This window comes from Stegostoma tigrinum, unplaced genomic scaffold (genome assembly GCF_030684315.1).
Source record: "Stegostoma tigrinum isolate sSteTig4 unplaced genomic scaffold, sSteTig4.hap1 scaffold_80, whole genome shotgun sequence".
Classification (NCBI taxonomy): Eukaryota; Metazoa; Chordata; class Chondrichthyes; order Orectolobiformes; family Stegostomatidae; genus Stegostoma; species Stegostoma tigrinum.
The window spans coordinates 522,821-547,677 of record NW_026728747.1 but is presented as its reverse complement, the minus strand read 5'-3'; the positions used below and the strand labels follow the sequence as shown (position 1 = coordinate 547,677).

The 24,857-nt window shown below is 46.3% G+C and overlaps 1 protein-coding gene across 7 annotated transcripts in view; it reads right to left on the bottom strand.

Moving 5' to 3' along the window:
- LOC132209282 (dystrophin-related protein 2-like) overlaps positions 1–24,857 on the bottom strand; it is a 157,336-nt gene that overhangs the window by 60,767 nt on the left and 71,712 nt on the right. The window contains exons 9-11 of one of the 7 annotated variants that reach the window (XR_009445381.1): positions 15,506–15,700; positions 3,336–3,541; positions 2,136–2,832 (exon numbers count right to left, since the gene is read on the bottom strand). The exons of 4 other annotated variants lie outside the window; for them this stretch is intronic. The gene's annotated coding sequence lies outside the window, so the exon portion shown is untranslated. 2 more of the 7 variants (XR_009445380.1, XR_009445382.1) reach the window with 2 other exon arrangements.

The window sequence follows — 24,857 nt, the reverse complement described above, 5'->3', positions numbered from 1 at the left end:
GGGGGAGGTGGGGGGGGAGGGGGAGGGGGGGAGGGAGGGAAGGCGGGGGGGGAGGGAGGGGGGGAAGGGGGGGAGGGAAGGGGGGGGAGGGAAGGGGGGGAGGAAGGTGGGGGAGGGGGGGAGGGAGGGGGGGAGGGGGGGAAGGGGGGGAGGGGGGGAGGGAGGGAGGGGGGGGAGGGGGGGGGGAGGGAGGGAGGGGGAGGTGGGGGGGAGGGGGGGAGGTGGGGGGAGGTGGGGGGAGGGAGGGAGGGTGGGGGAGGTGGGGGGGAGGGAGGGAAGGGGAGGTGGGGGGAGGGAGGGAGGGAGGGGGAGGTGGGGGGAGGGAGGGAGGAAGGGGGGGGAGGGAGGGGGGAAGGAAGGGGGGGAGGGAGGGGGGGAGGAAGGGGGGGGAGGGAGGGGGGGAAGGAAGGGGGGGAGGGAGGGGGGGAGGATGGGGGGGGAGGAAGGGGGGGGAGGGAGGGGGGAGGGAGGGGGGGAAGGGGGGGAGGGAGGGAGGGGGAGGTGGGGGGGGAGGGAGGGAGGGGGAGGTGGGGGGGGAGGGTGAGGTGGGGGGGGGAGGGGGAGGTGGGGGGGAGGGAGTGAGGGGGAGGTGGGGGGGGAGGGAGGGAGGGGGAGGTGGGGGGGGAGGGAGGGAGGGGGAGGTGGGGGGGGAGGGGGGGGGAGGTGGGGGCGGAGGGAGGGAGGGGGAGGTGGGGGGAGGGAGGGAGGGGGAGGGGGGGAGGGAGGGAGGGGGAGGGGGGGAGGGAGGGAGGGGGAGGTGGTGGGGGGAGGGGGAGGGGGGGAGGTGGGGGGGAGGGGGAGGGGGGGAGGGAGGGAGGGAGGGGGGAGGGAGGGAAGGCGGGGGGGAGGGAGGGGGGAAGGGGTGGGGAGGGAGGGGGGGAAGGAAGGGGGGGAGGGAAGGGGGGGAGGAAGGGGGGGGAGGGGGGGAGGGAGGGGGGGAACGGGGGGAGGGAGGGGGGGAAGGGGGGGGAGGGAGGGGGAGGGGAGGGAGGGAGGGAGGGGGACGTGGAGGGAGGGGGGGAAGGGGGGAGAGGGGAGGGGGGGAGGGAGGGGGAGGTGGGGGGGAGGGAGGGAGGGGGAGGGGGAGGGAGGGAGGGGGAGGTGGGGGGAGGGAGGGGGAGGTGGGGGGAGGGAGGGAGGGAGGGGGAGGTGGGGGGAGGGAGGGAGGGAGGGGGAGGGGGGGAGGGAGGGAGGGAGGGGGAGGTGGGGAGGGGGAGGTGGGGGGGGAGGGAGGGGGAGGTCGGGGGGGAGGGGGGGGAGGGGGCGGTGGGGGGGGAGGGGGAGAGGGGGGGGAGGAGGGGGAGAGGGAGGGGGGGGGAGGGGGAGAGGGAGGGGAGGGGGGGGCGGGAGGGAAGGGATAGGTTAGGTTGGGGAGGGAGGGAAGGGATAGGTTAGGTTGGGGAGGGAGGGAGGGGATAGGTTAGGTTGGGGAGGGAGGGAGGGGATAGGTTAGGTTGGCGAGGGAGGGAGGGGATAGGTCAGTCCGGGGAAGACAGACAGGTCAAGAGGTGAGGTTAGTAGGTAGGAAATGGGGGTGTGGCTTGAGGTGGGAGGAAGGGGTAGGTGAGAGGAAGAACAGGTGAGGGAGGCGGGGACGAGTTGGGCTTGTTTTGGGATGCAGTAGGGGGAGGGGAGATTTTGAAGCTTGTGAAATCCGCATTGATACCTTTGGGCTGCAGGGTTCCCAAGCAGAATATGAGTTGCTGTTCCTGCAACCTTCGGGTGGCATTGTTGTGGCACTGCAGGGGGCCCAGGATGGACATGTCGTCTAAGGAATAGGAGGGGAAGTTGAAATTGTTCACGACTCGGAGGCGCAGTTGTTTGTTGTGAACCGAGCATAGGGACTGCTTTGCAGAACACCTAAGTCTCTCCTTGGTTTCCCCGATGTTGAGGAGTCCACAATGGGTCCAGCGGATGCAGTATACCACATTGGTAGATATGCAGTTGAACATCTGCTTGATGTGGAAAGTCTTCTTGGGTCCTGGATGGGGGTGAGGGAGGAGGTGTGGGGGCACGTGTTGCACTTCCTGTGGTTGCAGGGAAAATGCCGGGCGTGGTGGGGTTGGAAGGGAGTGTGGAGCGGACATGGGAGTCATGGAGAGAGTGGTCTCTCCAGAAAGTAGACAATGGTCGGAGGAAAAATGTCTTTGGTGGTGAGGTCAGATTGCAGATGGTGGAAATGTCAGAGGATGATACATTGTAGGCAGAGGTTGGGAGGGTGGTATGTGAGGATGAGGGGGTTCTCTTTTGGTGGTTATTGCGGGGACGGGGTGTGAGAGTTGAGTCACAGGAAATGAGAGAGACACGGTCGAGGGCGTTCTTGACCACTGCGAGGGGTTGCGGGGGTGTGGGATGGGTTGGGGGGAGTTGCGGTCCTTGAAAAATGAGGACATCCGAGGTGTACGGGAATGGAATGCCTCGTCCTGGGAGCAGATGTGGCGAAGGCAAAGGAATTGGGAATAGGGGATGTAATTTTTGCAGGAAGGTGGGTGGGAGGAGGTGTATCCTAGGTCGCTGTGGGAGTCGGTGGGCTTGAAATGGATATCAGTTTCGAGGTGGTTGCCCGAGATGGAGATAGAGGGGTCCAGGAAGGTGAGGGAGGTGTTGGAGATAGTCCAGGTGGACTTGAGGTTGGTGCCCGAGATGGAGACATATATAGCTCCATTCATATTCACAAATCTCTGTTTCAAATCTAATCTTCTGAAGCACGTATGTAATTTTTCATTGTCAAATAATGTTGGAATGTTGATTGCACAGCAAAAGTGTTTCAAGAGACTGATTGGCCTCATACTGTTTAGCCAATTGTATTTGGCAAGTTGACGTTCAGCACTTCTGTAACAAGTCCAATCCCAGTAAGTGGAGCAAATGGCATGGTCAACATAAATACAAGAGAGAAAAATTAAGACAATGGCCTGAGTATTTCGCCCGATTACAGCAGAGGCATTAACACATACTAGGTTACATTAATTTATCTCTGAATCTACCAAGAAATGAATTCTTTGACAATGTCATGACAACATTGAGACATTTGGCAAGCTCAGGGGCAAGGGGGCTGGTTCAGAACTGTACACAGAAACGTAATGAAATGCCAAAACACTGTACGGCGAGAATGGTACTAACAAGGAAATGGTACTATTTCATCTGTATCAATCCGTAGTTGGAATACACATGGTTTGAACCGGCACCAATGCAAAATTGAATAGCCATTGCATGACATAGCATGTGTTCAGAATGAGGAAGAGATGAAGCTTAGTTAGGATTCATTTCACGAAAATGAATCTCAACTAACTAATCTAATTAAACAAGGCAGTTTTACATACAGAACGCTGGTTTACCATCAAAATCTGCACTGATTGACTTCCAGATAGTAAACTGAAAGCTGTTGATCTCAAACTTTGCTTATCAACAGAACTGAAAGATGAAGTGACAATATTGGATTCAGGATTGCAAACTGACATTGGTGATTAAGCAACCGATAGAGACCATCCATGTAGTTAATCTTGAATTGGCAGCATTACAAGTGACCAGGACAATACCTGCTCTGTAAAAATAAGAAACAGAAGACAACTGAGATGCAAAAATGCGACATTCAATTAGAATTACAAAATACCTTAAGCAAACAATTTTATTTCATTCACATATATTATCTGCAATAATATCCATTTAATATTGGTTCTTCCAAACTGTTGCAGCACTTTGACATTAAAAGAATATTCCATCACAAGTATTGCTTGCAATAAAAATCCCAGCACGTTCTGAAATCCTGAGAATAAAAGTATTTCAATCCGATGGTGCTCCTGCATTATTCATCAGTTCCCCACTCAATGGGTATGTTCTGATATGCAGGAAACTTCTATTGTTCGATATGGGGATGGGGATTAACTTGGCATTGTTCTAATGGAGGCAGCACTGACAGATTATAATTTTCTTCCTGTGGGCTCTGTAGTCCAGATTTTTCTCTCCTCCATTATATTGCATTAAAGATCAACAACATTCACCATTTCCTCAGTCTGAGAACCGACCATGTTAAAAAGTGACCAATTAAAGTGTTGCATTGCCTTCAATTTCACAAGGACTGAACTAATCTGCTGCTTACGACACTGATTGCAAAATTAAACCATGAATTGAGAACAAAAACAGCGGGATTTTGTACTTTCAGAGATAATAGGAACTGCAGATGCTGGAGAATCCAAGATAATAAAATGTGAGGCTGGATGAACACAGCAGGCCAAGCAGCATCTCAGGAGCACAAAAGCTGACGTTTCGGGCCTAGACCCTTCATCAGAGAGGGGGATGGGGGTGAGGGAACTGGAATAAATAGGGAGAGAGGGGGAGGCGGACCGAAGATGGAGAGAAAAGAAGATAGGTGGAGAGAGTATAGGTGGGGAGGTGGGGAGGGGATAGGTCAGTCCAGGGAAGATGGACAGGTCAAGGAGGTGGGATGAGGTTAGTAGGTAGATGGGGGTGCGGTTTGGGGTGGGTGGAAGGGATGGGTGAGAGGAAGAACAGGTTAGGGAGGCAGAGACAGGTTGGACTGGTTTTGGGATGCAGTGGGTGGAGCGGAAGAGCTGGGCTGGTTGTGTGGTGCAGTGGGGGGAGGGGAAGAACTGGGCTGGTTTAGGGATGCGGTGGGGGAAGGGGAGATTTTGAAGCTTGTGAAGTCCACATTGATACCATTAGGCTGCAGGGTTCCCAGGCGGAATATGAGTTGCTGTTCCTGCAACCTTCGGGTGGCATCATTGTGGCACTGCAGGAGGCCCATGATGGACATGTCATCAAGAGAATGGGAGGGGGAGTGGAAATGGTTTGCAACTGGGAGGTGCAGTTGTTCGTTGCGAACTGAGCGGACGTGTTCTGCAAAGCGGTCTCCAAGCCTCCGCTTGGTTTCCCCAATGTAGAGGTAGCCACACCGGGTACAGTGGATGCAGTATACCACATTGGCAGATGTGCAGGCGAACCTCTGTTTCATGTGGAATGTCATCATGGGGCCTGGGATAGGGGTGAGGGAGGGGGTGTGGGGGCAAGTGTAGCATTTCGTGCGGTTGCAGGGGAAGGTGCTGGGTGTGGTGGGGTTGGAGGAGAGTGTGGAGCGAACAAGGGAGTCACGGAGAGAGTGGTCTCTCCGGAAAGCAGACAGGGGTGGGGATGGAAAAATGTCTTGGGTGGTGGGGTCGGATTGTAGATGGCGCAAGTGTCGGAGGATGATGCGTTGTATCCGGAGGTTGGTGGGGTGGTGTGTGAGAACGAGGGGGATCCTCTTTGGGCGGTTGTGGCGGAGGCAGGGTGTGAGGGATGTGTTGCGGGAAATACGGGAGACGCGGTCAAGGGCGTTCTCGATCACTGTGGGGGGAAAGCTGCGGTCCTTGAAGAACTTGGACATCTAGGATGTGCAGGAGTGGAATGCCTCATCGTGGGAGCAGATGCGGTGGAGGCGGAGGAATTGGGAATAGGGGATGGAATTTTTGCAGGAGGGTGGGTGGGAGGAGGTCTATTCTAGGTAGCTGTGGGAGTCAGTGGGCTTGAAATGGACATCAGTTACAAGCTGGTTGCCTGAGATGGAGACTGAGAGATCCAGGAAGGTGAGGGATGTGCTGGAGATGGCCCAGGTGAACTGAAGGTTGGGGTGGAAGGTGTTGGTGAAGTGGATAAACTGTTCGAGCTCCTCTGGGGAGCAAGAGGCGGCGCCGATACAGTCATCAATGTACCGGAGGAAGAGGTGGGATTTGGGGCCTGTGTAGGTGCGGAAGAGGGACTGGTCCACGTAACCTACAAAGAGGCAGGCATAGCTGAGGCCCATGCGGGTGCCCATGGCCACCCCCTTAGTCTGTAGGAAGTGGGAGGAGTCAAAAGAGAAGTTGTTGAGGGTGAGGACGAGTTCGGCTAGGCCGATGAGGGTGTCGGTGGAGGGGGACTGGTCGGGCCTGCGGGACAGGAAGAAGCGGAGGGCCTGGAGGCCATCTGCATGCGGAATGCAGGTGTATAGGGACTGGACATGCATGGTGAATATGAGGTGTTGGGGGCCAGGGAATTGGAAGTCCTGGAGGAGGTGGAGGGCGTGGGTGGTGTCACGGACGTAGGTAGGGAGTTCCTGGACCAAAGGGGAGAAAATGGAGTCCAGATAGGTGGAAATGAGTTCGGTGGGGCAGGAGCAGGCTGAGACGATGGGTCGACCAGGGCAGGCAGGTTTGTGGATTTTGGGAAGGAGATAGAAACGGGCCGTGCAGGGTTGGGGAACAATGAGGTTGGAGGCTATGGGTGGGAGGTCCCCTGAGGTGATGAGGTCATGAGGTCATGAATGGTGTTGGAGATGATGGTTTGGTGCTCGGGTGTGGGGTCATGATCGAGGGGCGGTAGGAGGTGGTGTCGGAGAGTTGGCGTCTGGCCTCGGCGATGTAGAGGTCAGTGCGCCATACTACCGTTGCGCCACCCTTGTCTGCAGGTTTGATCGTGGGGTTGGGGTTGGAGCGGAGGGCTGCCCGTTCTGCAGGGGAGAGGTTGGAGTGGGTGAGAGGGGTGGAGAGGTTGAGGCGGTTAATGTCTCGACGGCAGTTAGAGATGAAGAGGTCGAGGGAGGGTAGGAGGCCTGGGGGTGGTGTCCAGGAGGAGGACTTGTGTTGGAAGCGGGTGAAGGGGTCAGTGGAGGGAGGGTTAGGTTCCCGGTTGAACAAGTAGGCATGGAGGCGAAGACGGCGGAAAAACTGCTCTATGTCCAATCGTGACTGGTATTCGTTGATGTGTGGTTGTAGGGGGACAAAGGTGAGGCCCTTATTAAGGACTGACCATTCGTCCTCAGTCAGTGGGAGGTCTGGGGGGATGGTGAAGATGCGGCAGGGTTCAGTGTGGCTGTCTCCTCTGGGGTTGCTGGCTGTGGAGGTTGTGGGCAGAGCGATGAGGTCGTCAACCGTGGGCGGGGTTCCATCGGCGTCGGCCGTGGGCGGGGTTACGTTGGCGTCGGCCGTGGGCGGGGTTCCTTCATCAAATCCAACCTGTTTTGATGAGATACTTTTGACTGTATAATCATCCCTCCATACGAAAGCCTCTTCCTCTCCATCCATTGAATTCAATACTCTCTGACTTTGCAATGAACTGCACATTAATTGCCCTGGGCAATCTAAAAACATTTCCGAGTTGAAAACTTATGGCCAACTCCCAATGTAAATAGATTCCTAAATGGAATTAGCTGAGAAAATGGAAGCAGGTTCACTTACATGCCAATGTACAGGCCTAAACATGCACTTTAGTTTTGAAAAACTGAATGGTGGCTGGGAAAACGTCAGTTTGTATAGGTAGAAAATGGGGAGGTGGGTGGGGTCAGGAGCAATCAACAGGGTGGAGCCCAAAGAGAAAGACAGTTGGACAGATTTAGGATTTGCTAATGATCAGGCTGGGAGGGTGAATAGTTGTTAATGGGGACTGTTAGTCATCAACAATAGCGGGTGTGTCGGGGGAGGCTACGTGGTAACAAGGCCTGGTGTGTGGGGTGGGGGAGGCTGGGACATGGGAGAGTTTCGGCCCAAAAATTATTCAACTCAATATTGAGTCCGGAGGGCTGGAGGGTCCCCAAGCACAAAATGAGGTGTTGTTCCTCCAGCTTGCACTGGGCTTCACTAGGACACTGCAGCAAGCCGGAGACAGAGATGTTGGTCAGGGAGAAAGGTGGTGCATTGAAGTGGTAGACATATTTTTCAAAAATCTGATCTCAGATTTAGTCAAACCCTTCCCTCCACCAGTTTGTCACTGTTAGAAAATTTGGCCAGTTCATTAAACCCCTGAGTCCATGTTGTTGGTGGTAACTACAAATAGGCAAGATCCTAACATGATCCTCGGACGCCACAGCAAGTACTCTTACCAGTCTCAATCTTGATACCACTTCTCAACTGAAAACTCACCGCTTCAGCCAGTTTTAATCCATTCCTGTGTTTTGTTTTAATTCTCCCACAATGAGCTTCAATAGCTCTGTTACATGGAACTTTGCTGAAGTTTCTTTTTTAAAGTCTAGATATATGTCAAATCAGGTAATGATCTAAATGAATTGCGAAGCAGACTCATAGATCCAAATGACCTTCTCCTATTTCTGCATCTTGGAATTCCCACAGTCTACCTGGAACATGATTTCCTCTAAAAGTTCAAAGTGGTTCGTCAGCCAGACTGCCCCTTCCAAACCTACATGTTGGCCAATGTTAATTAGATTAGCTGTTCGACCCTCACTCCTCACAATCATTTCCAGTATTTTACTCCGACCTTGGTTAAGTGTAATGAACTTTAAGTTTTAGAATCCTTACAATGTGGAGACAGGCCCTTCGGTCCAAAATGTTCAGTTGGATCCTTGGAACATCCCACCCAGACCCATCCCCCTATAACACACCTAATCTACACATCCCTGGACACGATGGGCAATTTAGCATGGCCAGTCCACCTAACCCGCACATCTTTGGACAGTTGGAGTAAACCGAGCACCCGGAGAAAACTCACACAGACACAGGGAGAACTTGCAAACTCCACACAGACCGTCACCCAAGTCTGGAATCAAACCCGGGTCCCTGGTGCCAAGAGGCAGCGGTGCTAACCACTGCACCACCATGCCGCCCTTAAAGACATGTCCTTTGAGTCAGAAACAAACCAGCAACCAGAGGATCTTTTTGGATCTTTATTTGAAAGTTAACCTGTTTCCAATTTGTATTACCAAGATATTCCCAGAATATAATTTCCTCGTAACAATTACCAGCACATCACAAATAAAATCCCTTGGCTCCCTCAACACCTGAAATACACGCTATTAAAGCCACTTGCAAAAGTGAAGACTGCATTCTCAACAAAGCGAAATGGAAAGTATTTTATTGAAAGAACGAACTACTTTCTGCATCTCCTTCCCTTGCTCTGCACTTTTCATCTCTGAACTGATAGATTGCCACAGCACATACCAGTAGAAATCAGGAACCATAGACAAGAGTGATCTTTATCGTTACTATCCCAAGGTCCCACAGACAAACTACTCTTACGTTGAGTTGATACAATGTAGCCCCTGATTATTAATTCAACCTGGAACTATTTTGTTACAAATCGACGAGACACTTTCATCACAATGGGAGCAGATTAAATGCTGTCTCATTTCAATGTATTTCAATGCTGTCTCATTTTTGAATGTTTTTTTATTACGTCATTATTGTGTGTTACTGCTTTAGTGCATCAGCAGCCAGGTAACCAACAAATTCTCTGATGTATCACTGGCAATTATGGACTTCGGGCCAGGTTCATTAATGCTTTGATTTTTCTCTCTCCTTCTACTTTCAGGAATCCCAGTGTTTCTTGGCCTTCCAACTGACCTACCAGTGTTCAAGGATATTCTTTTCCATACAGCAAGATATTATTTTCAGAATTATATCCCCAAAACATAATCTAGCAATTTAACACAAGAAATTCAACTGGCATACGCCAGCTAGAGTTATCACATTCGTAACCCTTATGACAATTGTTTGTAGATTCTCTACATCCTCTCAGCATTGTCTGGCCAATACTTTCCTCCATGTACTGTGTTAACAGCAAAGTCACAAAGTGAAATTATATTCTATTTGTGTCAAATTTCAGAAGTACAATGGATTCAATGGTAAAGAAATACTAACTCAAATACAGCAGCTATAGGTAATCAGTTTAACCTTCCAACCAAAGCAGAACAACAACCAAATGACAGACTGCCAAACTATACACCCAAAACAACAGCAAATTCAAAATAAGAAAAGCCATGATTAAACTGCTCTCATGGGAATGCACTTGATAACTGCACTCGGATACAGGGAAAAATGCCAAGCCTGGAGGAAAAGTGCAGCACACCCCTAAGGTAAACTCAGGTTGTTGAAGGCATGCTTCACAAGAAATAAATTAAAGAAATTTTGGCTTTACTGCTGGCAAACACAGCAAATGGCTGGTGAAAACAAATGAGACGTTTCTGAAGGAAGGCTCAACTTCAAAAACATGTGCTCCAAAGAATCAACATGACAAAACAAAATAAGAAAATCAGATGACACCAAAAACAGAAGTTGCTGGACAAGCTCAGCAGGTCTGGCAGCATCTGTGAACAAAAATCAGAGTTCACGTTTTGGGTCGGGTGACCCCTCCTCAGAACACAACCGTCTTGTTTGTCCGTTTCTATGCATAATGCAAAATGTAAAACAGTTGTCTAATTGCAAAGATTTTCATCATTTTAGTATTTCAGCCAGAACATACTGCTTATTAGATGATTAAATTGGTCTTTCATGACAAGCCTGCTCATAAAGTTGTGTCTAAACTGCAGTGGGTAATCACTTGAGCAATGCTGGATGTGTCAAAATGTCAAAATGCTGCTTGGCCTTCGGTGTCCATCCAGCTCCACACTTGGTTGTCTCTGATTCTGCAGCATCTGCAGTTCCCATCATCACTGATACAATTTTGTGACTTACCCATTTACAAACCAAATATTTCAGAAGATATTCTAGACAATAGAAGAAATCTGTTAAATTACTTTATGTTGAATCTTTCAGGGTAATGCTAAGAGTATGTTTTTGCATGTTTCAGTTTTCAAATCAGATGCACAGCAACAGGACGCCTCCAAGTATTTCTAAACAAGACAGATTTGATTTTTTGTGGTGGCACAGAAGCAGAACAGTTGTTGCCAGTCTCCAAAAGTCTATTACTTTAGCATATCAGAGTCTCTGGGGTAATCTCACAGCATACTCACGACAAGATCACTCTCAAAGCCACACACAAATCAAATCTAATTCTAGACGGATTCTTCTCTTTACTTCTATTTATTTTAAAGCAAACATTTGTACGGAAAAGAATTTTACAATCAGACTGTTTGAATCAACTGCTTTAGAAAAAGGCCGACAAACAAACACACAGCACGCAGTTCTGGGCAAATTATTGAGGGTCTGTCTACCAGTCCTAACCATTTCTTCATGAGGACCATAAATCTTTTTGAATCCTTATATTTCCTTGTTGACCTTGTCAGCATTTCATGATAAAGTACATATAAATGCTTAAAACAAGTCAAAATCCTGGAATTCCCTCCCTAATGTCATTGCGAGAGTAGCTATATCACATGGCATGCAGCGGGTTAAGAAAGCAACTCACCACCACTTTCTCAAGGGCAACTCAAGACAGGCAGGGATGTCCATATCGCAAAAGTGAATAAAAATTGTATGTTGAAATAAAGATACACAAAAGTAAGTCTCACCTCAGGTGAGGAAACTACTGGAAGCAATTCTGTGGGACAGAATTAATCCACACTTGGAAAGGCAGGGCAGTCATGGTTTTATTGAGGGGAGGCCATGTCTGAATAACTTGATTGCATTTTTTGAAGAAGTAACCAGGTGTGTACAAGAGGGGATTACATTTGAAATAATCTACTTGGGCTTTAGCAAGGCTTTTGTCAATGTCCCAAATGGAAGACTAATAGTGAATAGCCCAAGGGGTCTGAGGAAATTTGGCTACTCGGATCCGGAATTGGTCGAATGGCAAAGAACAGAGGATGATGATTGCTTGGTGTTTTGGTGATTGGAATTCTGTGTTCAGTGCAGGGATCAATGTTGGACTTTTTGCTGTTTGTGTTATTTATAAACAATTTAGATATCTATACAGCAAGACAGATCAGTTAGTTTGCAGATGGTGCAAAAATTGGTGGAGTAGTCATTCATGAGGAGGTTAGCTTTAGATAACAGGGGAATATAGATAGGCTAATCAGCAGCAAATGGAATTCAATCTGGATACACGTGAGAGAATGCACTTCAGCAGGACAAATAAGGCATAGGAATATATGATGAAAGGTGGAAGCACTGAGGATCCCAGGGATTTTAATATACATGTACACCAGTCCCTTAAGGTATCAGGTCGGGTAGATAAAGTAATGAAGAAGGCATAAGGGACACTTACCTTTACTAACTAAGGCATTGAGTTTAAGAGTAGGGTGGTTATGCTGGAACTCTGCAAAACATTGTTTAGGACACAGCTAGCGTAATGGGCACAGGTCTGGAATCCACAGTGAAGGGTTGGGGGGATGTCACTGCACTGGAGAAGGTGCAGGGGAGATTTATCAGGATGCTGTCCAAGGTGAAGAGTTTTTGAAATGAAGAAAGATTGAACAGTCTAAAGTTGTTTTCCATAGAACAGAACAGATGAAGGGAGAATATGATTGAAATGTATAAAATTATGAGAGACATAAACAGAAAGAAACTTTTCGCTTTGGTGCAGGGATCAATGACTGGTCACGTAGATTTAAGGTAAGGGGCAAGAGATTCATAAGGGATGAAAGGAAAAATGTTTTTACCAAGAGGGTGCAGGGATCACTGCCAGTAAGGGTGGCTGAGGCAGAAACCCTCGTAAGATTTACGAAATAAAGGTGGATACTTGCTACGCCAAGGCATACAAGGCAAATGGTACAAATGCCGTAAAATGGGATTAGAATAGTTCGGTGGCTGTTTTTCACAGGCACAGTGCCAAAGGTTCCTTTCCTGAGCTAGAGGCCTCTATGAGACAATAACCAATTCATGAGCATAATAGGTAGTTCATAACATCAATAACTTTGGTTAAAGATATTGGCTGAGAAATTCAAATTCGATTGCCTAACATGGCCATTTCTGGGAAATAGCTCAGAATGACTCCCGAAGTGAGCAGTGAATAAAGAAAAGGATTTAATCTAATTACCATTAGATACTGTTTCAACAAATCTCCTGTGCTGTGTTAAAAACCTGCCTGCCCTGCCCAAAATCCACAAGCCTGCCTGCCTGGGTCGACCCATTGTCTCAGCCCGTTGTTGCCCCACCAAACTCATCTACACCTATCTGGACTCCATTTTCTCCCCCTTGGTCCAGGAACTCCCCACCTACGTCTATGACACCACCCACGCCCTCCACCTCCTCCAGGACTTCCAATCCCCTGGCCCCCAACACCTCATTTTCACCATGGACGTCCAGTCCCTATACACCTGTATTCCGCATGCAGATGGCCTCAAAGCCCTCCGCTTCTTCCTGTCCCGCAGGCCCGACCAGTCCCCCTCCACCGACAGCCTCATCCGCCTAGCCAAACTTGTCCTCACCCTCAACAACTTCTCTTTCGATTCCTCCCACTTCCTACAGACAAAGGAGGTGGCCATGGGTACCTGCCTGGGCCCAAGCTATGGCTGCCTCTTTGTAGGTGACATGGAACAGTCCCTCGTCCGCACCTACACAGACCCCAAACCCCACCTCTTTCTCTGTTACATTGATGACTGTATCGGCACCGCCACTTGCTCCTCAGGGCAGCTCGAACAGTTCATCCACTTCACCAACACCTTCCACCCCAACCTCAAGTTCACCTGGGCCATCTCCAACACATCCCTCACCTTCCTGGACCTCTCAGTCTCCATCTCAGGTAACCAGCTAGAAACTGATGTCCATTTCAAGCCCACCGACTCCCACAGCTACCTAGAATACACCTCCTCCCACCCACCCTCCTGCAAAAATTCCATCCCCTATTCCCAATTCCTCCGCCTCCGCCGCATCTGCTCCCAGGATGAGGCATTCCACTCCCGCATACCCCAGATGTGCACGTTCCCCAAGGACCGCAACGTTCCCCCCGCAGTGGTCGAGAACGCCCTTGACCGCGTCGCCTGCGTTTCACGCAACACATCCCTCACACCACGCCCCCACCACAACCGCCACAAGAGGATCCCCCTCGTTCTCACACACCACCCCACCAACCTCCGGATACAACGCATCATCCTCCGACACTTCCGCCATCTACAATCCAACCCCACCACCCAAGCCATTTTTCCATCCCCACCCTTGTCTGCCTTCTGGAGAGACCACTCTCTCCATGACTCCCTTGTTCGCTCCACACTGCCCTCCAACCCCACCACACCCGGCACCTTCCTCTGCAACCGCAGGAAGAGCTACACTTGCCCCCATATCTCCTCCCTCACCCGCATCCCAGGCCCCAAGATGACCTTCCATATTAAGCAGAGGTTCACCTGCACATCTGCCGATGTGGTATACTGTATCCATTGTACCCAGTGTGGCTTCCTCTACATTGGGGAACCAACCGGAAGCTTCGGGACCGCTTTGCAGAACACCTCTGCTTGGTTCGCAATAAACAACTGCACCTCCCAGTTGCAAACCATTTCCACTCCCCCTCCCATTCTTTAGATGACATGTCCATCATGGGCCTCCTGCAGTGCCACAATGATGCCACCTGAAGGTTGCAAGAACAGCAACTCATATTCTGCTTGGGAACCCTGCAGCCCAATGGTATCAATGTGGACTTCACAAGCTTCAAAATCTCCCCTTCTCCCAATGCATCCCAAAACCAGCACAGTTCTTCCCCTCTCCACAGTGCATCCCAAAACCAGCCCAACTTGTCTCCGCTTCCCTAACCCGTTCTTCCTCTCACCTATCCCTTCCTCCCAGGTCAAGCAGCACCTCCATTTCCTACCTACTACCTCATCCCGCCTTCTCGACCTCTCCGTCTTCTCTGGACTGACCTACCCACCTACTACCTCCCCACCTATACTCTCCTCTCCACCTATCATCTTTTCTCTCCATCTTCGATCCGCCTCCCCTTCTCTCCCTATTTATTTCAGAACCCTCTCCCCATCCCCCTCTCTGATGAAGGGTCTAGGCCCGAAACGTCAGCTTTTGTGCTCCTGAGATGCTGCTTGGCCTGCTGTGCTCATCCAGCTTCACACTTTGTTATCTTGAATTATCCATGTAATGGATTATAAAGTAATTTGAATGAAAGATAGAGCATAACCCAGGAATATGGGTATAAATTACATAGTTGAGATTATGTTACGAATACTGAGATTCATAAAGCTTTCCCTGGACAAAGAATTCACTAAGCATGTTGGTCACAAATCTGTAAATAGTTTTTTAAGCCACTCAACTCAGAATCACACTGTGTGCTGAACTAAATCTTGTCACATTTTTGACACACGCAATACAATTAATCAAAAGATATTGCTTTCAGCAGAAACACACACGGCTGTAAAAATTGCACAGCTCTTAATAAAAGTCAGTCAACTCACTGTATCTCCTTGAACATAATGAAAACTTGACTGAAATCAACTGCATAGAGCTAATTATAAGCCGAACTCTGGCAGCTCCCGTTCATATGACAGCACCAGACAATTAATAAAACAGCTCCACAAAGTGTTCACAATCAAAAGACTGAGATAAGTACTGAATGACCTGGGTAACTGGAGGTCGAGTCTAGAATTTTAACTCATTGTACGAGTCAAGGTTGCGCTTGGTTATATAAATTAATGTTATGATTGGAATAGCGTAGTTTCTCTAACTGTGTGTGACTGAAATTAATCAGAGCTAACATTTCGGGTCCAGTGACTGTTCCTCAGAACTGGACCCGAAACTGGACAATAACCGGCTTGCTGTTGCTCATTTTGGGTTCCATCAGGGCCAACGTAGCTTCTAACTTTAATACAATCTCGGTCCAAACAGAGACAAAAGAATAGTTTTCCAAAGGTGACAGAAAAGTAACTCACCTTGACATCAAAAAGCCTTCCGAAAACTGAAGTCAATTGGGAATCAGGTGGGAAATGGCCGACTAGTTGGAGATATAGACAGCAAAAGGCAGGATTGGTTGTGGTTGCCGGAGATCCATCAGCTCAGTACCAGGTCATCGCTGCAAAGTTCCTCAGTCTGACCAGCTTCAGCTGCTTTATCAATGAACGTAACTCCTTCACAAAGTCAGAAGTGGGTATAGGCACTGATTACTGCAGTCCATGTCCATATGCAGCAAGGCCTGGGCAAAGTTTAGGCTAGGGCTGACAAGTGGTACGAATTATGCATTACAAAAAAGTGTCAGGCAATGACAATCTCCAGTAAGGGAGAATCTAAATCTCTTTACTTGACAAAAACAGAAGTTGCTGGAAAAGATCAACAGGCCTGACAGCATCTGTGAAGAGAAATTGGAATTAACATCTAAGGTCCGGTGACCCTTCCTGAGATATATATTTGAAAGTGCTGAATTTAGAGGCCTACAGAGACACAGCTGGGTAGCTCTTTCAGGAGCCAGTACAGACAGAGTGGGCCAAATGGCCACCTTCTATACTGTAAAATTCTATGATTCTTCAGTTCAGAAATATTAGAATTTGATTGTGATGCAGGATAATGGAGTCGAAGTTGATCACCAAAAAAAAATCGCTGAGCTCACATTTTTCCGCACTTCAGTTAAAGAATAATTTACCAAAAAATCTCACTCAAATTTTACTAGTTACTTGCGCAATTTTCCTGAAAGGCTGTTACCTTGCTGGAGATGTACCCATCAGTTCCTCCATACTCATCTGTTTTTCAGCTATACTCTACAACAGTGGGTGGCAGTCGCTACATTAATTCAACACAGCACATAACTCTCAACCAAAATGTCTTTGCTGAGGACTTTCTGGCCCAAAATCTTTTCAGCATACACAAATCAAACTTGTGTTAGAATGCCTACAGTGTGGAATCAGGCCTTTTTCTGATCCAAGCCCAGACATAGGTTCAATTGATCAACTGTCAAATTGAGGATCAATGTGGTGATCGGTGACACGACACCATTGTCAAAAAGCAGAGGAACTGTGAGAAAGTCACCTCATTTACCCCGCTTTTGGCTGAGAGTCTTGTTCTGCAGGGTTTGTTCTTTTTACTGATATCTCCCACCCACGATACTGCAGAATAACTGTTCATCTTGACTATCCTGCCACCTTATTGGTGACAAGTGTATGCATGTCTGCACCTGAATGTAGAATGGTTTAAGTTTACATGTTCATCATTAATAATCCACTTTGTCACTTGTTAAAGAATACATTTAAAATAATAAATGTACTTTTTCCCCCATTAATTGATGAAGCCTGGAGAAAATTTCTTTTATCCTCAATAACGGTAACAGTCAGACATTAACAATCCTTGAGGTTACACTCGTCATATTTACAATTATTTATGGAATAGTGGGGTTCAATCTCTAGTAGGCTCTTCCAATATAGATTGTGACAAATCCAAAAAAAATTTACGTCCCAAGAAAATGCTGCTCAAAACAGGCTCATAATGATAAAATCAAATATATATCAAGTGTTTTCACTGAATGTACTTAAGAACAAAATTTACCTTCATTCTCTCAGGGAATCGAGGGACTCAGGGAGCAAGCAGGAAAGCAAATTTGAAGCCCAAGATGAGCCACAATTGTAGTGAATGAGGAAGCAGGCACAGTGGGCTGCACAGTCTTCTCCTGCCCTTGGTTCTTATATTCCTTTACAGTATTATTAGATTGGATCCAAAGCCAAATTGAAACTAAGCACAGCTGGATCCTAGCTGAACCTGTTAAAACGAGTGGAAGGGATGCACTGTCTTTAAGTTTTTCACAAAGCCTTTCTTTATTGTTCACAGGAGTGCATCAAAATATTCTGGACAGCTTTTAGTGAAAGAGCATTCCAACTAATATCAAATAGGCAATCAGTATCAAACACCAACAAATCTTAAAAGAAAGGCAGTAAACCTTTAGCAGAATATTGCTGGCCTACTTTATAAAGTACATTGTTGCATACAACATGGATACAAAGTTCCAAAGTTCTTGTCTTGACTAAATCAAGCTTTGTACAGCTTCATTTACTGTTCAGGTTTCATACAAAGTTCCGCTAAATCCTTTCACCATGTATATTTCGTAATCAAACAACAAACTAAAAGGAATTTGTGATTAGTTGCAAATAATTAGTAGCGTGTTATGAAAGTAAAGAGTCAAAATTCATAGTTTCAATGTGCAAGAGTCCACAACACAAATAACCCACAACTCTACAATCTGTGAAATATCAATTGGAATGCAAGCTGATTAAAAAAGCTCAAAGGCAACAGAAATGAGAATTAATGCTATTGGTGAAACTCCAAAGGTTAACATATCACACTGCATGCACCTTTGTATACATGGGAAGGTAATAAATGAGATTTGATTTGACATATTACCGTCACATGTAGACAGACACAGTGAAAAGTATTGTTTTACATGCTAACCAAACTAGGTTGATACGGCATCAGGAAAGCCAGTGCCAGACATGAGACTGCTGAGTGAGAGAGTTTATTTCAGGGGATAATGTTTGGTGTAGGAACCAGAGGAATGTACCTGCATGAGTAACGGGCATGGTCAATGTGAGGTCAGGTCGAATGACATATAAAGATCAAGTAGATGCAACAGCCCTGAACGAGAATGTCACCAAGACTGCTGCAAACTCGCAAACAGTGCAGGGGCACAACGTGCCCAGCTCCTCGACAGCCTTTCCAATAGTTTGGGAACATGTGTGTTCGACTTCTCCGTCAAGATTCTCGGAATCTGAGATGGTCACTGCCTCGACGCCTTTTCCGCTTGCAGAATAAAACTGATTTCTTGCGAAATACTCTCGGTGCAAGAGGCAGGCTACTGCACATTACACTCTGCCCGTATCCGAGACAGGATTAGAGGAACCTGACCCGACGCTAGAACATCCAGAAACCACAAAAGAAAAAGAACCAGCCTGTGTCCTTGAACTCAGAAGGGGAGGAATATATTGAATGTAATGAGGTCAGCCAGATGGACAGCACAGAGTGAGTTTCCTGAATGGGGCTTAATCTGGTCCAGTCAGGAAGCCCTGGCTGATTGATAAGAACTGGAGTGTCGGACATCCTGCTCACTCTGAAAGAGTCGGTTGAGTGTCAAGGACTCTCAGTTTGTAAATAAAAGGTGACTTGGTGACAGGATACCAGCTCTGCGGAATTATTTCAGGTCCCTCTTAAAAACAAAATTTTTGATCCCTTCCACTGCGACAAATTAAAAATTCTGAGTGAAAACCCAAGAGGACAGCGGATGCTGTAAATCAGAAATAAAAGCAGAAGTTGCTGGAAAAGCTCAGCAGGCCTGGCAGCATCTGTGAAGGAAAATCAGAGTTACCATTTCAGTGACCTTTCCTCAGTTCTGAACAAGTACATTCATCATATGAATGCTGCAAACTCGCAAACAGTGCGGAAGCATGACATGCCCAGCTTCTCGACAGACTTCCGATAATTTTGAGCATCTTGCTAAATCTCCTCTACACCCTCTCTAAAGCTTCCACATCTCTCCTATAATGAGGCGACAAAAGCTGAACATAAAAATACAAGTGTGGAGTAACCAGAGTTTCAGAGAGCTGCAGCATAACCTAATGGCTCTTAAAATCAATTCTCCTGTCAATGAAAGCCAACACACCATATGCCTTCTTAAAAACCCTCTCAACTTGGGTAGCAACTTGGTGGGAGCTTTGGATATGGACCCCAAGATCCCTCTGTTTCTCCATACTTCCATTAACCCTGTAATCTACATTGAATTTGAACTTACAAAATAAATCAGTTCACACTTTTCTGGTTTGAATTCCATCTGCCAGTTCTTTGCCCAGCTCTGCATCCTGTTGCAACCTGCAACAGCCCTCCACACTATCCACAACTCCAACAACCTTTGTGTCATTGGCAAACTTAGTAACCCACCCTCCCACTTCCTCTTCCAAATCGTTTATAAAGATCACAATCAGCAGGCGTCCCAGAACAGATCCCTGCGGAACACCACGAGTCACCGAGTTCCAAGCTGAATACTTTCCATCTACTACCAACCTGTCTTCTATTGGGCAGCCAGCTATGTATCCAGACAGGCAAATTTCCCTGAATCTCATGCCTCCTTACTTTCTGATTGAGCCTACCATGTTGAAGCTTATCAAATGTCTTGCTAAAATCCATAGACACCACATCCATGGTCTACCTTCATCGATGTATTTTGTCACATCCTCAAAGAATTCAATAAGGCTTGTGAGGCCTGACCTACCCCTCTGAAAGCCATGCTATTTCGAATCAAACTGTGCTTTTCCAAATAATCATAAATACTATACTATTCATATTGGGATATACCCATATCACATGGACTGCAGTGACTTATTCTCACCTTCTCAAAGGCAATTAGAATTGGACAATGGACACACTCCATGAATGATTTAAGGAAAAAAAAACTCCGTGTCTGTCATTTTTGTTCCACTGACACAGTCATCCTCTTCTTTCCACCCTCTACCCAGTTAGAAATTTTAGGTTGAAGCTCCAAACCAGGACTTGAGCACAAAATGATGGCAATGTTGAGGGAATGCTGCAATGCTGACGTACCTACTCTTGGCATTCTTTCCGAAGCCTGAATTCAATGGAAGTCAGCAATAAAAAAGTTAGCCAGAACGTGTCCATTAAACCATTCTCAATTGCCATTTGGTTCACTAATGCCCGACACAGAAGGAAACCTGGCCTAGGATACACGTGATTCCAGTCTTCGCATTCATAAAATCACAGAATCATATGGTACAGAACAAACCCTTCAGTCTCGGCCATGCATCATAGTTTACGCTTAACTGCCTTCTAAGCAATTTGGCATGAGCAATAAACAGTCACCTAGCCAGCAACACAAGGCCCATTTAGAAAAAGTACTGATAATATTGGCTTCCAAGAGTTACTGACGTCGACACCATCAAGAAGCTGAAATAACATAAATATAGTGATGCAAAAATTGACTCAGCGGCACCTAACTAAGCTCCTTGATAATGAGCAGAGACTCAGAACCTCCAAGCTGGTAAGCTCAATGTCATTACTAATCAAAGCAAAGGATGCAGAGGTACATGCTGTTAATCTTAGTTGTGTGTCACTGGTCAAGTTCAAAAAGGGGGCCACAATGATGATTAAGAGCGTCTAAGTTGGCGGTTGGTTGGCTGACTGTCATAAGCCAAGCTCATTATGTGCTGAGGATACAGAATGACTTGTATGAAAATAAATTAATTTTAAAAATTATATTTCCTCATTAGAAGTACAGGATAGTTTTAATAGCCCTGAAGGGAACATTATAAAGAGTCACTTTAGGCTTCATGTTTGTTTTGCTTCTGTCCTACAGGGGTTATGCGTGTAATTTTCATCAAAAATGATTAGCTGCTCTAGGCCGGCCCAGATTAAAATTCTAGCAGTTTGGTAGTGGCTTGACCACTCGACCATAAATATAGCATAAAGACCCATTCATTCCTTGGCAGTTTTATTAACTCCAATACCGTTTGTTATTAGAAAGGCTGTCAAAACATATCAGAAAGAATCCTTCAAAGGAATCAGCTGAGAATACAATACTGCAAAGATAATTTTCTCTTCAAGTTGTCAAATCATTTTATTTTTAAGGGTGGACAACTATCGTGGACAAACAAGAGACACAAAATTCTACAGGTGGGGGTGGAGTAGTGATATCATCGGACTATTAATCCAGACCCACAAGCTAATGTCCTTGGGACTTGGCTTCAAATCTCACTATGACAGACGATATAACATATTTACTCTCTCCTAATGTCCCCTTAACTCCTCAATACCTTGTACCTAAACATTGGAAATTAATTCCCTTTATACAATTACAGGAATAAAAATAATTTACATTTTCGATAGTCAAATATCAAACTTCTAGTTAGATATATGTCACAACCAACTCATACCTGACCTGATCAGAATTATAAAACTTTCAATGAATGTTTAAAACAAAACCAGTGTTATGACAGTGGATCAGAGCTTCAAAATACAAACAGGCCTCTTTTCACTTCGCATTTCAAAATTACTCACTTTTGAAAGAAAAACAGGACTGCTACAGAAAGTATAAACTGTAAATGTGAACTCACTGAAAAGATCCTACAAGAAGCCCACGTAATGCTGTAAAGAATCACAGAAATTTCAAACAGGGACAGACCTCCTAAAAAGACAGACCGAGGGGCTGACTGCACCCCTGTCAGCAAACAGCCACCTTTTTCAGGCATATCTGTGTTAGCCTCCAGAAATGTATGAAAAAGAGGTTAAAAAGTGAATGCAACAATGAGCCTGTCACTATTAGCAGAAAATGTCCTGGTATATGGCCCAGAGTGCTGAGGGACACAGCTTTGAGAATAGCGATTTTTAACAGCCCTATCCTACCAGAAAAAACATAGAATCACCCCTTCTTCCTCCACATGCTGTCAGTGAGTTCAAAAGTAATCACAAAGGAATTTTGATTACAAAATCAACATCAAAACTGTCAGCTCAACTATCAAGGTCAACGCTACTGGCCCAATCCAATCACAGCTGCTACATCTTTGCACTTGCTCCTCACAAATAATTCAGAGGCTCATCTGCATTTTGCTTTTACTTTTATCCAGTTGCACTCATCGCTTACTTTTATAAGTTTAGTAGTTTAATTATGTATTTTTTTATTTTGAAGAAACTGAAAAATGTTTGGGAGGAAACAAATGCTAGGAAAGTCAAGGAAAACTGTCTCAACTCCCCTAGTCAATTTTCATCATGGGATATCACATCCCTGGAATTATTGTAAATTGCTTCTGCTCTGCATCCAACATATTCACAACATTCCCATAGTATTGGAGGTTTTCATCTGCCATGGTGGCATAAACCTATTTAGAAGTAACCTTGCCAGAATCTTCCTGGAAAAGGTAAATCTGACGAGCAGCAATTCTAACATGTGAAGCTGTAAAGGCAACAATACACATTTTCAGCTCAGACAGCAGAAGGGAAGTTCTCCAGGGAAAGAGAAAAAAATAGCAAAGAAATAAACTGTAATAATGGCTGAGAGACAGTGGGCAAGTGGCAAATACAGTGAACTAAAAATCCAGAGACCCAGGCTGATGCTCTGGAGAATGTAGGTTCATGTTCAAACACTGCAGCTGGTCAAATTTACAATTCATTAAAAAAATACCCAGAACTAAAAGTTATTTCCAGTAACGCTATCATGAAACTATCAACAATTGTTGGTAAAAATCCATCTGATCCACTCATGTCTTTTTGGGGAGAATTTGATCATCCTTACCCCATCTGATCTACATGTGGCTGCAGAGCCACAGCAATGTAGGTAGCTCTGAACCACCCTCCCAGCCATCCACTCAGTTCAACAGCAATTAGTGAAGGACAACAAATGATACCTTCACCGGTGATAGCCACATCCCTTGCAAGAATGGAACATGTTATAATGAAATGGAAGGACTTGATCAATGTAGTGTGAAATTATCAACAGATGAATGGATAGAATTGGATACAGAATGCAGTTCATCAATATGATGAGATGGTGCAAAACAGAGGATATTGCTTTCAGGATTCCTGTCATTAAGGCAAACTCGAAGACTCAGCAAGCAGTTAGGGCACTCATTAATGTATGAGCAGAAACTAAATAGCCATGAAAACCAACATAAAAGTACAAACAGCAGGCTCTTAAAATTTTTTGGAGATGTGCAAGGCAATATTAAATTATGCCCTGAAGTGGTTAAGTTCAGTTAATCCTATTATAAATAGCACTGAAACTCACTGTCAATTACACATTAGTCCAGAATTTTCGAGGCAATAGATAAAGTGAAGCAGAATACCAGTTTCCATGAGGAACAAACATAATTTGGAAGTTAAAGGGATGAAAGGAATTACTTTTCTGAACAACGTTCTGAACAAAGACAGGCAGAGGGCAGATTGAGAATATGAAACATTGAGGAGATGGTAAGTAAAGAAACAGGTTTGGAAGCAACAGTGTGGTAGAATTGTAGAAGTTCTCTGGCCTCATGCAACATCAGGAATGAATACATTTGATCTTTATAGAACAGAATGTCAGAGAAGGGGGGGCTCTCTTCCAAAATGGTCAAGCTTACAAAATGTAGGAAAAAGGCTGCCTTCCTCTTGGTGCTTCTCACTGGATGAACACTCGAGGAAAGTTGTGCTCATTGGTTGCGGACCTGTTGGTGGTTGCTTCGTTCATATCAGGCAGATTCTCCCACAGCGGGTGAAGGTGTGGTCACAGTCTTCACTGGGGGCAACTGAATCTATTCCTCTTCTTTGTTCTTTCATGCAAGTTCTGTGTTTGGATTCCTGATTGTGGCTACAAACTCATCTATCTGTCCCTCGAACGATCAAGTCTCCGATCACTCACGTCCTGTTTACCTTACCCTTTTCCGCCGTGCCCCAGAGCCAATTACACTTTACTTTAAACAAATTTTCAGTCCAAATCACGGTAAAAGGAAGCCATTTGGTCCATCATGTTTGAACTAGCTCTCCAAATACATATCACAAATTTGTGCCTTTTCCTTACCCTGCACATTATTTTTCTTTCATTAATCAACTAATGCTCTCTTGCATCTTTTGCTGAAACTGCCTCCTCCAGGTAATGCATTCTATAGACTGTGATAAAGCTATTTCTTACAGGGCAGTTACTTCTTTTGTCAATCACTGCAAACCTCTGCATCCAATTCTCAATTCTGTCACAAGGTAGGAAAGTCTTCCCGTCGTCTGCTCTGACCAGACCTCAAATGATTTTGCAAGATTCAACATAATCTCTTCTAAGTCTTAGCATCTTCGAGGAAAGCTGTCCCAATTCCTCTAATCAATTTTCATGAGATATCACATCACTGCAATCATTATTGTAATTTGGTCCTGCTCTGTCTCCAACATTTTCACAAAGTTCCCTCAGCATGGAAGGTTTCTGCACCCATTCAGAATGGTTCCTTCCATTTTATGTACTGTTTTTCCGACCGAACTTAACCACTTCACAATTTTCTGTATTACATTTAATGTACTACATCAACTGATGCCTCTCCTCACCTTGACCTCTAACTTGCAGCCTCTCTCCACTCCCAAACCTTTGGGTTGTGCCCTCTCCTGCTTCTCAATCTCTAAGTAACAGCCTCTTTTCCTTCCCTCCGTGACCTCAGGGATGCAGTCTCTGCCTCCTCACCTCCTGCTGCTATTCAACAATAAATAGAACACAGAACAGAGAACATTACAGCACAGTACAGGCCCTTTGGCCCTCGATGTTGTGTCGACCTATCATACCGATCTCAAGCCCAT